We start from the raw sequence: 12,516 nt of genomic DNA, 5'->3' as shown, positions 1-12,516 counted from the left end.
CCAATTAATTTATATTTTACTTTTTGTAGAGACAAAGTCTCACTACGTTGCCTAGGTGGGTCTTGAATTCCTGGGCTCGAGCCATCCTCCCACTTTGGCCTCCCAGAGCTGTGGGATGACAGGTGTGAGCCACTACGCTCTGCCTGAGAATTGTTTTCTCACACCCTTGTTAATAGAAATATTATCACATTTTAAGGTGTTCTCAATTTTATAGGTGAAAATATGTCATAATAGTTTTAATTTGCTTTTACTTTATTATGAGTGAGGTTGACTGTATTTTCAACTCCTTAAAAATGATGGCAAGCAAAGGAAAACTATTTCAGATTAAAACAAGCAGAGAATATAAACATTTGCAATGGAATCTTGAGATAAAACATGACACTTTAAAGAAATCCTCTGCTTGTAGAGGGCTACTTTGTGTTAAATTCCCATACATCTTTCAGCACAAATTCTCCTTCCTATTAAGAAAACTGTGATAGAAAAGTTCGAGAAGTCCCGCATATTGGTGTAAGATTTTCTTAAAGTACAGGAGGAAAGGTATCTACCAGTATAAGGGATTTCCTGAGTACTCAATCTATTAGGTTTAGACATTAAGCATGTCATAATTTAATATGTATAATGAGTTAAAATGATTTTTTTTCGGGAGTTGTCATGAGTTGGCAATTAGAATGTTTTAATTCCTACCATTAGTTACACTCTGTCAGACTTCATGAGATAAAGGTTATGGCTGAAATAATTACGTTTCCTGTTTCCCAAATGAGTCTAAGGAGGAACCAGGGCAGTGAAGGCTAAGCTCCCATTTCAAAAGTAACAGCTGTGAGTGCAAAGGACCAGTGGGGAATTTGTCCTGTCTGATGACAGGGGCAAGTTGGGGTGACATAGGAAAGGAATATCATAACATTCTGAGCTTTGGTCACAGACCAAGGCTATGTCTATTAATTAATTAATGTTCTATTTATTTTTATTTAATTTTTTGAGACAGAGTCTCACCTGTTACCCAGGCTGGAGTGCAGTGGCGTGATCTCGGCTCACTGCAACCTCCCCGTCCTGGGTTCAAGCGATTCTCCTGGCTTAGCCTCATGGGTAGCTGGGATTACAGGTGCACACCACCACGCCTGGCTAATTTTTGTATTTTTAGTAGAGACAGGATTTTGCCATGTTAGCCAGGCTGGTCTCAAACTCTAACCTCAAGTGGTCCGCCCGCCTTGAGCTCCCACAGTGTTGGGATTACAGGTGTGAGCCACCATGCCTGGCCAATTAACGGTCTATATCTATTCCATTTGGATGATGTTTTGAGACTCTTTTTGCTTCTTTGTCTTCCTTAGGAGCAGGAGACTTGGTGAGGTATATTGGTTAGATTAGAGGCTAGGCTGCTGTCACAAAGAAACCCTAAAATGCAACGCTTCAAAAATACGATTAGGACTTATTTTTCTCTCATGTTATAATCCAGGTGGGCCCAGGGTTAAATAGGTAGCTTGGTTCCGTGAACTTATCTAGGGACTTGGGTTCCTTCTGTCTTATTGCTTAGTCATCTCCTGGGGTTTGTTTTTATTCATGTGACTGAAGCTGACTCACCAGCATCACATGCATGTTCTGGCTCATTGGAAGGGTAAAAGAGAGGAAGTTGAGGACCAGCAGTTCCCTTTTTGGGAAAGTGATGAAGATACTGACACATCACTTGCACTCATATTCTGTTCATGAGAATTTAGTCACAAGGCCACATCCAGTTGCAAGGGAAGCTGAGAAGTGAGATCCCAGTAGGGTGGCCACATGCCCTGTTAAAACTCCATGGGAGAGTATACCTGGAGGAAGAGGGGATAAATGTTGGAGGACAATTAGCCATCTATGCCACATGGACTCAGAACCTGGCAGAATTATGATCCAAGAAAGGCAATAATTCTACATATATCATCAGTCACATCCATTCCAAGCCTTCTGAACTGGCACCACAGGTGGGCAAGATAGTGGCAGGGGAGAAGGTAGCACCACTTTCTTCTTTGATCCTTCAAATAGGCCAGAAGCTATTATCAAGGGTGCCCAGTTAACTAACTTGGAAGCCATTCAGTCATTTGACAGATAATTAATGGAGCATCTGCTATGTGTCTGGCATTGCCTAGGCACTGGGTGCAGGGAGGTCCTTGTAGAGTTTCTAGGAGAGTGGAGGAGGTAGATGTTTAACAACAAAGAACTTCACAGCTAGATATATAATTACAAATTATAAGTGCCATGAAGGAAAGAGTAGAGGATTCTGTGAAGAATGTGAGATATGGATTTCATTCATATTAGAGATAGAGGGAGGTCTTGGAGGGAGTGTTTAAGCTGAGATCTAAAAGATGTGCTGGAATTGGCTGGTTGGTGATGAAAGGGAAATAATAGTCTAGGTAGACTGTCTTAGTCCATTCAGGCTGCTGTAACAAAATACCATAGACTGGGTAGCTTATAAACAATAGAAACTCACTGCTCACAGTTCTGGAGGCTGGGAAGTCCAAGATCAAGGCATTGGCAAATTCATGTCTGGCAAGGGCCTGCTTCTTTTTTCACTGTATCTTCACATGGCAGAAGGGGCAAATGAGCTCTCTGGATTATCTTTTATTTTTTATTTTTTTTTTATTTATTGTTTTTTTTGGAAGGAAAATTTGTATTTTAATTATTTTTATGTACAGAAAACTCAACAGTGTACATTTAAGCCAGCTTAGTGGCAAGTTCTTTAGCCTTTGCCTTTTCGAGCTTGGCGATACGAGCCACAGACTTGGGACCCAGGACATTGCCGCCCCAGTGACGGCGGATCTCATCGTATCTGTCGTTGTAATTGGTCCTGATAGCTTCCACCAGCTTAGCCAAAGCGCCTTTGTCTTCCGAGTTCACCTGTGTGAAGGCGACAGTGGTGCAGGTCTTCCTGTGGACTAGACGGCCCAGTCTGGCCTTCCCCTTGATAATGCAGTAAGGGACCCCCATTTTACGACACAGGGCAGGCAAGAAGACAACCAGCTCGATGGGATCCACGTCATGTGCAATCACCACCAGCTGAGCCTTCTTGTTCTCCACCAAGGTGGTGACGGTGTTAACTCCTGCTCGAAGGACAGGTGGTCTCTTAGTGGGGACATCCCCTTTGCCAGCAGCTTTCTTCTCGGCCCGGGCCAACAGCCTCTGCTTCTTCTCTTGCTTTGTCTCTGGTCTGTACTTGTGGGCCAGCTTAAGCAGCTGAGTAGCTGTTTGGCGGTCCAGGGCCTGGGTGAACTGGTTAATAGCAGGAGGCACTTTCAGCCGCTTATAGAGAATGGCTCTCTGCCGCTGCAACCTGATATAGCGAGGCCATTTCACAAAGCGGGTGAGGTCTCTTTTGGGCTGGATGTCCTGTCCAATGCCAAAATTCTTAGGTCTTTTCTCAAACAGGGGATTCACCACTTTCTTGGCCTCCTGCTTTTTCACGACAGCAGGGGCCGGAGCCACCTTCTTTCCCTTGGCCTTCTTTCCTTTCGGCATCTTGGGCGGCGGGAGGAGAGAGCGGAGTATCACTCTTGTCGCCCAGGCTGGAGTGAAATGGGATGATCTCGGGTCACTGCAACCTCCACCTCCCGGTTCAAGCGATTCTGCTGCCTCAGCCTCCCGAGTAGCTGGAATTACAAGCATGTGCCACCATGCCCGGCTAAGTTTTTATATTTTTAGTAGAGATGGAGTTTCACCATGTTGGCCAGGCTGGTCTCAAACTCCTGACCTCAAGTGATCTGCCCACCTTGGCCTCCCAAAGTGCTGGGATTACAGGTGTGAGCCACCACACACAGACATGATGTGTTTGAATCAGGATCCAAATAAAGTCTAGATTCTACAAGTGATCTATCTTTTAAGTTGTTTTTGAGTCCACAGGTTCTCTTTCTCTCTCGCTGTAATATATTGGCTAAAGAAACTAGGTTGGTTGTTTTGGGGAGTTTTCCACAGTCTTGATTTCTCTGACTGCACCTAGTTTACTGACAAACGTCTTGGCAATGGGGGTGCCATGTGCGTCTCAGTCCTTAAAACTCACCTAATTTCTCCATAAACTTACTTTCTTGGTGATATCATTCAGGGTTTAAATACATACTGACTATCTGGGGCCGGGCGCAGTGGCTCATGCCTGTAATCCCAGCACTTTGGGAGCCCGTGGCGGGTGGATCCCTTGAGGTCAGGAGTTTGAGACCAGCCTGCCCAACATGGTGAAACCCCGTCTCTACTAAAAACACAAAAATTAGCCGGGCATGGTGGCACAAGCCTGTAATCCAGCTACTCAGGAGGATGAGGCACGAGAATCGCTTGAACCCGGGAGGCAGAGGTTGCAGTGAGCTGAGATCGCACCACTGCACTCCAGCGTGGGTGACAGAGGGAGACTCTGTCCCCCCCTCAAAAAACCCCAAAACAAAAGAACAAACAAATGAAAAAATCTACTGACTATCTCTGTTTCAGTAGCTGCTTCTGACTGCACCTCTCTCCTGACCTGCAGGCTCAAACATCAAACTGCCTACTTGCTGTGCTATCTGCACTCTAAAAGGCTTCTCAAGCTTCGTATGTCCAAAACTGAGCTCCAGGGATTCTCCCCTAAACTCGGAACTCCTATGGTTTTCCCATGTCCCTCTCTACATGCTCAGGCCAAATCCTTGATGTCATCTTTGACCCATCTATTTCTTTTATTCCCTACATTCAATCTTTTGGTTCCGCCTTCCAAATACCTCCAAAATCCAACCACTTCTCACCACCTTCACTGCTATCAGTGACCAAGTTATTGTCATCTCTTTCCTAGATTGGTCTGCCTCCTACAGCCATTGTTCCACTCCAGGGTATTCTCAACACAGCGATCAATGTGCTTGATCCAGTTAAAATAAAAGTCAGGGCCAGGCACAATGGCTCACGCCTGTAATCCCAGCACTTTGGGAGGCCGAGGTGGGTGAATCACTTGAAGTCAGGAGTTGGAGACCAGCCCGGCCAACAGGGCGAAACCCTGTCTCTACCAAAAATACAAAAATGAGCTGGGCGTGGTTGGAGGGCACTTATAATCCCAGCTACTTGGGAGGCTGAAGCAGGAGAATCGCTTGAGCTGGGAAGCGGAGTTTGCAGTGAGCTGAGATTGTGCCACTGCACTCCAGCCTGGGTGACAGAGTGAGACGCCATCTCAAACAAAACAAAACAAAAAGCAAAAACAAGTCAGAGCATCCATCCTGGCTTACATCCCTTCAGTGGCTCCCACCTCCCTCCAAGTAAAAGTCAGAGTGCTCACAATGGCCTGAAAGATCCTACTCACTCTGGCCCTGATATCTCTCCAACCCCATGTCCTACTGTTACATCCTCTTCATGCAATTTACTGAAGAACATGCAAATTATGCTCCTAATGTCAAAGCCTTTGCACTGTCATTTCCTTTTTTTTTGGAACTTTCTTTCTCCAGATATTCCCGTGATTCATTCTTTCACTTCCTGAGGTCTCTGCTTAAATGTCACCTCCTCAGGTCTTCCCTGACCACACTGTCTATAACAGTACCTGGTCCTTCTTTGGCTCCTTTTTCCTACCCGGTTGTATTTTTCTGCATGGCACTCATCACTCCCTGACATAATATAGTTATTTGATTATCTATTTATTTTCTGCCTGGTTCATTCCAACGCACCAGCAGGGAGTTAATTTTGTAAACTGCCGTATTCTCAGAGCATAGAATAATGCCTGGCTCACAGCAGTACTCAACAAATATTTGAAGAATGAAAGCATGAAATAATTACACAAACATAAATATGTATTATAGCTGTGCTTGGTGCTATAAAAGAGAAGTATTGGCCTTTTCTTCTGGCTAATTCTTTGGCCTGGTCAGAGAATTCAGGGAAGGCTTCATTGAAGACTTGACATTTACAATGAATTGATCTTAGCTGTGCAAAGAGAAAGGGGAAGAATCCTCTGGGCCGAGGAACAGCCTGTGAGAGGGTCTTAATTTGGGGAAGATAGCAACTTGGAGGGACAGATAGATGGCCCGGGCAGGAACTCTGGGGAATGAGGGGCAAAGAGGCGGGTGATAAAGTCACTGAAAAAGCTTTGGGCTTTATCTTGAGGGTAATGGGGAGAGGAGGAGGGTGACATGAGTTTACTGAGATGGTGTTTTTCAAAACAGCATCTGTTTGAAAACAGCAATCTGGTTTATTTGCTTATTTAATAAGCTTGTATACAGAGCTGACTTTGTGTCAAGCCCTGTTGGATGTGATTCACTATTAACAACTCATTTTACCCTCATACGACACAATGATGCTGGTACCATCATTAATCTCATTTTACAGATGAGAAAATTGGAGTGCAGAGAGATTAAGAAACTTGTCCAAGGCCGGGCACAGTGGCTCACGCCTGTAATCTCAGCACTTTGGGAGGCCAAAGCAGGTGGATCACTTGAGGTCAGGAGTTTGAGACCAGCCTGGACAACATGGTGGGAACCCGTCTCTACTAAAAATACAAAAATTAGCCTGGTGTGATGGTGGGTACCTGTAATCCTAGCTACTCAGGAGGCTGAGGCAGGAGAATCGCTTGCACCTGGGAGGCAGAGGTAGCAGTGAGCCGAGATTGCACCACTACACTCCAGCCTGGGTGACAGAGTGAGACTCCATCTCAAAAAAAAAGAAAGAAATTTGTCCAACATCTCACAGCTAGTAAGTGGCAGAGATGTGATTCAGAACAGGTGACTGGCTCCACAGTCCATGCTTTTCCATTTCTGTTTGATACTGACTTCTGTGAGGTATAAATTTACATGCAATACAATGCACGCTAAGTGTACAGTTCTCTGATAAATGTATGTATCTGTGTGAGAACCACTGTAATCAAGATACAGAAAATGGAGGCTGGGTGCAATGGCATCCACCTGTAATCCCAGGACTTTGGGAAACTGAGGTGGGAGGATTGCTTGAAACCAGGAGTTTGAGACCAGCTTGAGCAATATAATGAGACCTTATCTCTACAAAAAAAATTTTCCATCACCCCAAGAAGTTTCCTTGTGCCCTGTTGAAATAAACTTTTCTCATTGCACCCTAATAATGTCCCAGACCATTTCTAACTTGTTTTCTGTCACTGAAGATTATTCTGCATAACCTAGAGTTTCACGGAAATGGAATCATATGTTGTGTGGTCTTTTTAGACTGGCTTCTTTTGCTCAACATAAGCATGATGTTTCTGAGGTTCATCCGTGTTGTTGCCTATATCGGTAGTGTATTCCTTTTCCTATGCACATAATGTGTGTTTTTTCCCTTTGGATGCTTAAAAATGTATTATTTTATTTATTTAAAAAATTGACATATACGCCGGGCATGGTGGCTCACGCCTGTAATCCCAGCACTTTGGGAGGCCAAAGCGGGCAGATCACCAGAGGTCAGGAGTTCCAGACCAGCCTGACCAACATGGCGAAACCCCGTCTCTACTAAAAATATAAAAATTAGCTGGGTGTGGTGGTGCATGCCTGTAATCCCAGTTACTTGGGAGGCCGAAGCAGGAGAATCGCTTGCATCTGGGAGGCAGAGGTAGCAGTGAGCTGAGATTGCACCACTACACTCCAGCCTGGGTGACAGAGTGAGACTCCATCTCAAAAAAAAAAAAAAAAAATTGACATGTAATAATTGCACATATTTATGGGGTACGTAATGATGTTTTGATGTGTATGATGTATGGTGATCAGATCAGGGTAATTAGCATGTCTACCATCTCAAACATGTCTCATTTTCTGTTCAATATCCTCCTTCTAGGTATTTGAAACCATATATTATTGTTAACTATTGTCATCCTACAGTGGTACAGAATACTATAACTAAATTAAAAAGAATTGTGTGGCCGGCGATGGTGGCTTATGCCTGTATTCCTAGCACTTTGGGAGGCTGAGGTGGGAGGATTGGGCCAGGAATTTGAGACCAGCCTGGGAAGCATAGCAAGAACCCATTTCTACAAAAACTAAAAAAGTTAGCTGGGCATGATAGTACATGCCTGTATTCTCAGCTCCTCAAGAGGCTGAGGCCAGAGGATTGCTTGAACCCAGGAGTTCAAGGCTGCAGTGAGCCATAATCATGCCACTGCACTGCAGGCTGGGTGACAGAGAAAGACTCTGTCTCTCAAAAACATAAAAAAGAATTTGAAATAATTAGAGATTCGTAGAAAGTTGCAAAAGAAATATCCTGTGTACTCTTCACTCAGTTTTCCCCATTGGTTACATGTTATATAACAACAGTACCATATAAAACTCAGGAAATCATGGTACAAATTCAGGGCTTATTCAGATTTCACTAGTTTTACATGGACTTCTTTGTGTGTATATTTTATATTGTTTTCTTCAATTTTGTGACATGTGTAGATTAATGTAACAGCTACCCTAACTAGGACCCAGAACTCTCCTGGTGATCACAAGCCTCCTTCATACATCCCTTGATAGCCTTATCTCCCTCTCCCCATGGCAAATACTAATCTGTTCTCCATTTCTATAATTTTATTTCAAGAATGTTTTATAAATGGAATCATCAGTATATAACTCTCAGTGATTAGCTTTCTTCCCTCAGCATAATTCCCTGTAGGTCCATCAATAGTTGTTGCCTGTATCAATAGTTCGTTTTCAGTGCTGAGTAGTATTCAATGGCATGGACATACCACAGTCAGTTTAACCATTCACCTATGGAATGACATTTAGATTGGTTCAATTTTTTGGCTACTATAAGTAAAGATGCTATGAACATTTGTGTACAGGTTTTTTTGTTGTTGTTGTTGTTTTTGTTTTTTTTTTGTTTTGTTTTGAGATGGAGTCTCGCACTGTCACCCAAGTTGGAGTGCAGTGGCAAAATCTTGGCTCACTGCTTCACTGCAAGCTCTGCCTCCCCGGTTCACACCATTCTCCTGCCTCAGCCTCCCTAGTAGCTGGGACTACAGGTGCCTGCAACCACATCTGGCTAATTTTTTCTGTTTTTAGTAGAGATGGAGTTTCACTGTATTCTCATTAGCAATGTGTGAGTGATCCAGTTTCTCGTCATCCTTTCCAGTTAATGGCATTATGGTTTTATTTATCTTTTATGTTTGAGATGAAGTCTCACTCTGTTGCCCAGGCTGGAGTGCAGTGGCGTGATCTTGGCTCAGTGCAACCTCTGCCTCCCTGGTTCAAGCAATTCTCCTGCCTCAGCCTCCTGAGTAGCTGGGACTACAGGCATGAGCCACCACGCCCGGCTAATTTTTGTATTTTTAGTAGAGATGGAGTTTCACCATGTTGGCCAGGCTGGTCTCGAATTCCTGATTTCAGGTGATTCACCCACCTTGGCCTTCCAAAGTGCTGGGATTAGAGGCGTGATTCACTGCACCCAGCCTCATTATGGTTATTTTTTATTTTAGCCACCTGATAGGTTTACACTGTAGTTTCAATGGTAATTTTCCTAATGGCTAAAAATGCTGAGTATCTTCCCATGTATTTATTTGCTATCTGTATATATACTTTGATGGTATATCTACTCATGTCTTCTGCTCATTTTCTGATTGGATTGCTTATTTATTTACTTTTTAGTATTGAGAGTTTTTTTCCATATAGTCTAGATGCAACTCCTTTTTGTTGGATTTTTTAAAAAATCATTTTTTAAAGCAATTTGATTATTATATATGCCTTGGCATGACTTTCTTCATGATTCCTCTGCTTGGGGTTGGTTGAGCTTCTTGGATCTATGGATCCGTAGTTCTATCAAACTTTACACAAATTGGTCATGAGGTCATGTTTTCCCTCCCTCCCTCCCTCCCTCCCTCCCTCCCTCCCTCCCTCCTTTCCTTCCTTCCTTCCTTCCTTCCTTCCTTCCTTCCTTCCTTCCTTCCTTCCTTCCTTCCTTCCTTCCTTCCTTCCTCTCTCTCTCTCTCTCTTTTTCAGTCTCGCTCTGTCACCCAGGCTGGAGTGCAGTGGTGCAATCTTGGCTCACTACAACTTCTGCCTCCTGGGTTCAAGTGATTCTTGTGCCCCAGCCTTCTGAGTAGCTGGGATTACAGCCACCACACCCGGCTAATTAATTTTTTTTTTTTTTTTTTTGTAGAGATGGGGTTTCACCATGTTGGCCAGGCTGGTTTTGAACTCCTGGCCTCAAGTGATTTGCCCACCTCAACCTTCCAAAGTCCTGGGATTACAGGCGTGAGCCACTGTGCCCTGCTCATGATTTATTCAGATACTTTTCTGCCACCCCCTCCTTTCCTGGGACTCCAATTACACATATTTCAAATAGTTTCATATTGCTCCAGAGACCTCTTAATTTTTTCGGTCTTTTTCCCCCTGCATTTTACTTTGGATAATTTATTTTGCTATGACTTCAAGTTCACTAATTTTTCTTCTGCAGTGTCTAATATGCTGTTAACTCTATCCAGTGTATTTTTCATTTCAGATATTATATTTTTATCTCTAGAAGTTCATCTTGGGATTTATTTTGTACCTATCATGTCTCTCCCTTTAACATGCTCACTGTTTTCCCTATTTTCTTGAACTTACAGAGTGTATTTATAATAAACATCCTTGTCCATTAATTGGATCTTCTGTGTCATTTCTGGATCTGTTCTATTGATTGGATTTTTCTCCTATCAGCCATATTTTCCTGCTTCCTTGTATGCCTGGTAATTTTTATTTATTTATTAAAAAATTTCTTTGACACAGGGTCTCGCTCTGTCACCCTGGCTGGAGTGCAGTGGCAAAATCATGGCTCACTGCAGCCTCAACTTTCCAGGCTTCAGTGATCCTCCTACCTCAGCCTCCTGAGTAGCTGGGCACCTGCTACATCCCTGGCAAATTTTTGCATTTTTGGTAAAGACAGAGTTTCACCATGTTGCCCAGGCTGGTCACAAACTCCTGAGCTCAGGCAATTCACCCTCCTTGGCCTCCCAAAGGGCTGGGATTACACGCATGAGCCACTGTGCCTAGCCTGCCTGGTAATTTTTGATTGGACGCTGGACACTTTGGATTTTACATTGCTGGATTTTTTTTCTTTTTCTTTTTTTTTCTTGCTCCATCTTCTGGTTTTCTAAAGTTTCTGGGTTTTATCATACTGCTTTTGTTGGGTTTTGTTCTGGAATGCAATTCAGTTACTTGGAATCAATTAGATCCTTCCAAGACTTGCTTTTGAGCTTTGTTAGGGCAGATCTAGAATAAACTTTAGTCTAGGGCTAATTTGGCCTATCATAGAGGTAATTATTCTTTGATGATTGACCCTGATGCCCAATGTATTTGGAGATTTTTCCATTGCAGCTTGTAGGAGCTATTCTCATTCCCCCATGAGGTCCAAGGATTGCTCTGCGTACGGGTGGTTCATTCTCCAGCCTCAGGTGGTTTCTTACAAGCATGGGTAGATAAATATTCAGCCAAAGACTCAAAAGACCCTTCTTCAGATCTCCAGAACTTTCTCTCTGTGCAACTTCCTCCTCTCCAAGTATTCTTCCTATGGATTCTAGCTGCCTTGATTTCCCTGAAGTTCCACTCTGTCTCTTCTGCTCAGTGAGACCTGTAGGCTCTGTTTGAATTCTCCCTCCTTGTGCTATGGGCTGGAGACTCCAGGCACTGAGCAGGAGCAATTACAGAGTTCAGCTTGTTTGCTTTCCTTGCTCAGGGATCTCAGTCTTGTACTACCTGCTGCCCAATGTCTGAAAAACCTTTGCACCCACATATTTCAGCCAGTTTTTTAATTGTTTAAGGCAGGAAGGTTTACCCATTGCCAATTACTCCATCATAGCTAGAATAAAATTATAACTAATTTCTTTTTATTGTTATTACTGAATGGTATCCACTGAATGAAGATACCATGTTTAACCTTTCACCTGTTATTGGATATGTGATTCTTTGCAATATCTGGCTACTATGAATGAAGCTATACAAATCTTTGTGTAGACATGTTTTCATTTCTCTTGCTTAAACACCTAGGAGTGGCATGTCTTGATCATAGGTTATTGTATATTTAAGTCTGTAAGACGCTGTCAGTTTTCCCAAGCAGCTGTATCAGAGTTCCCGTTGTTCCATATCATCACCAACATTTGATAGTCAGTCTTTGAAATTTTTACCCATTCTAATGACTTTATAGTGGTCTCGTTGTGGGTTTAGTTTGCTAGTTCTTGTTAGCTGTGATAATCAGTTGCGTGCTTATTGGCCATTTTTACATCTGTTTTTATGAAGTTTAACTTCGTATCTTTTTTTTTTTTTTTTTTGAGACAGAGTCTTGCTCTGTTGCCCAGGCTGGAGTGTAGTGGCGCGATCTCGGCTCACTGCAAACTCCGCCTCCCGGGTTCACGCCATTCTCCTGCCTTAGTTTCCTGAGTAGCTGGGACTACAGGCGCGTGCCACCATGCCCGGCTAATTTTTTTGTATTTTTAGTAGAGACAGGGTTTCACCGTGTTAGCCAGAATGGTCTTGATCTCCTGACCTCATGATCTGCCCACCTCGGCCTCCCAAAGTGCTGGGATTACAGGTGTGAGCCACTGCACCTGGCCAACTTCATATTGTTTTTACATTTTTTCCCCTTGGCTTGTATATCTTCTTATTTAATTATAAG

The 12,516-nt window shown here is 43.3% G+C and overlaps 1 pseudogene across 1 annotated transcript; it reads right to left on the bottom strand.

Moving 5' to 3' along the window:
- Positions 1–2,626: 2,626 nt before the first annotated feature.
- On the bottom strand, positions 2,627–3,503 carry LOC112614735 (annotated as a pseudogene). The gene has a single exon (XR_003117121.1). The product of XR_003117121.1 is annotated as a 60S ribosomal protein L7a pseudogene (transcript).
- Between the last annotated feature and the right edge of the window lie 9,013 nt (positions 3,504–12,516).

The sequence above is a fragment of the Theropithecus gelada genome, chromosome 20 (assembly GCF_003255815.1).
Source record: "Theropithecus gelada isolate Dixy chromosome 20, Tgel_1.0, whole genome shotgun sequence".
NCBI lineage: Eukaryota > Metazoa > Chordata > Mammalia > Primates > Cercopithecidae > Theropithecus > Theropithecus gelada.
The sequence above is the reverse complement of the archived record's forward strand: the minus strand, read 5'-3'. Positions and strand labels throughout refer to the sequence as shown.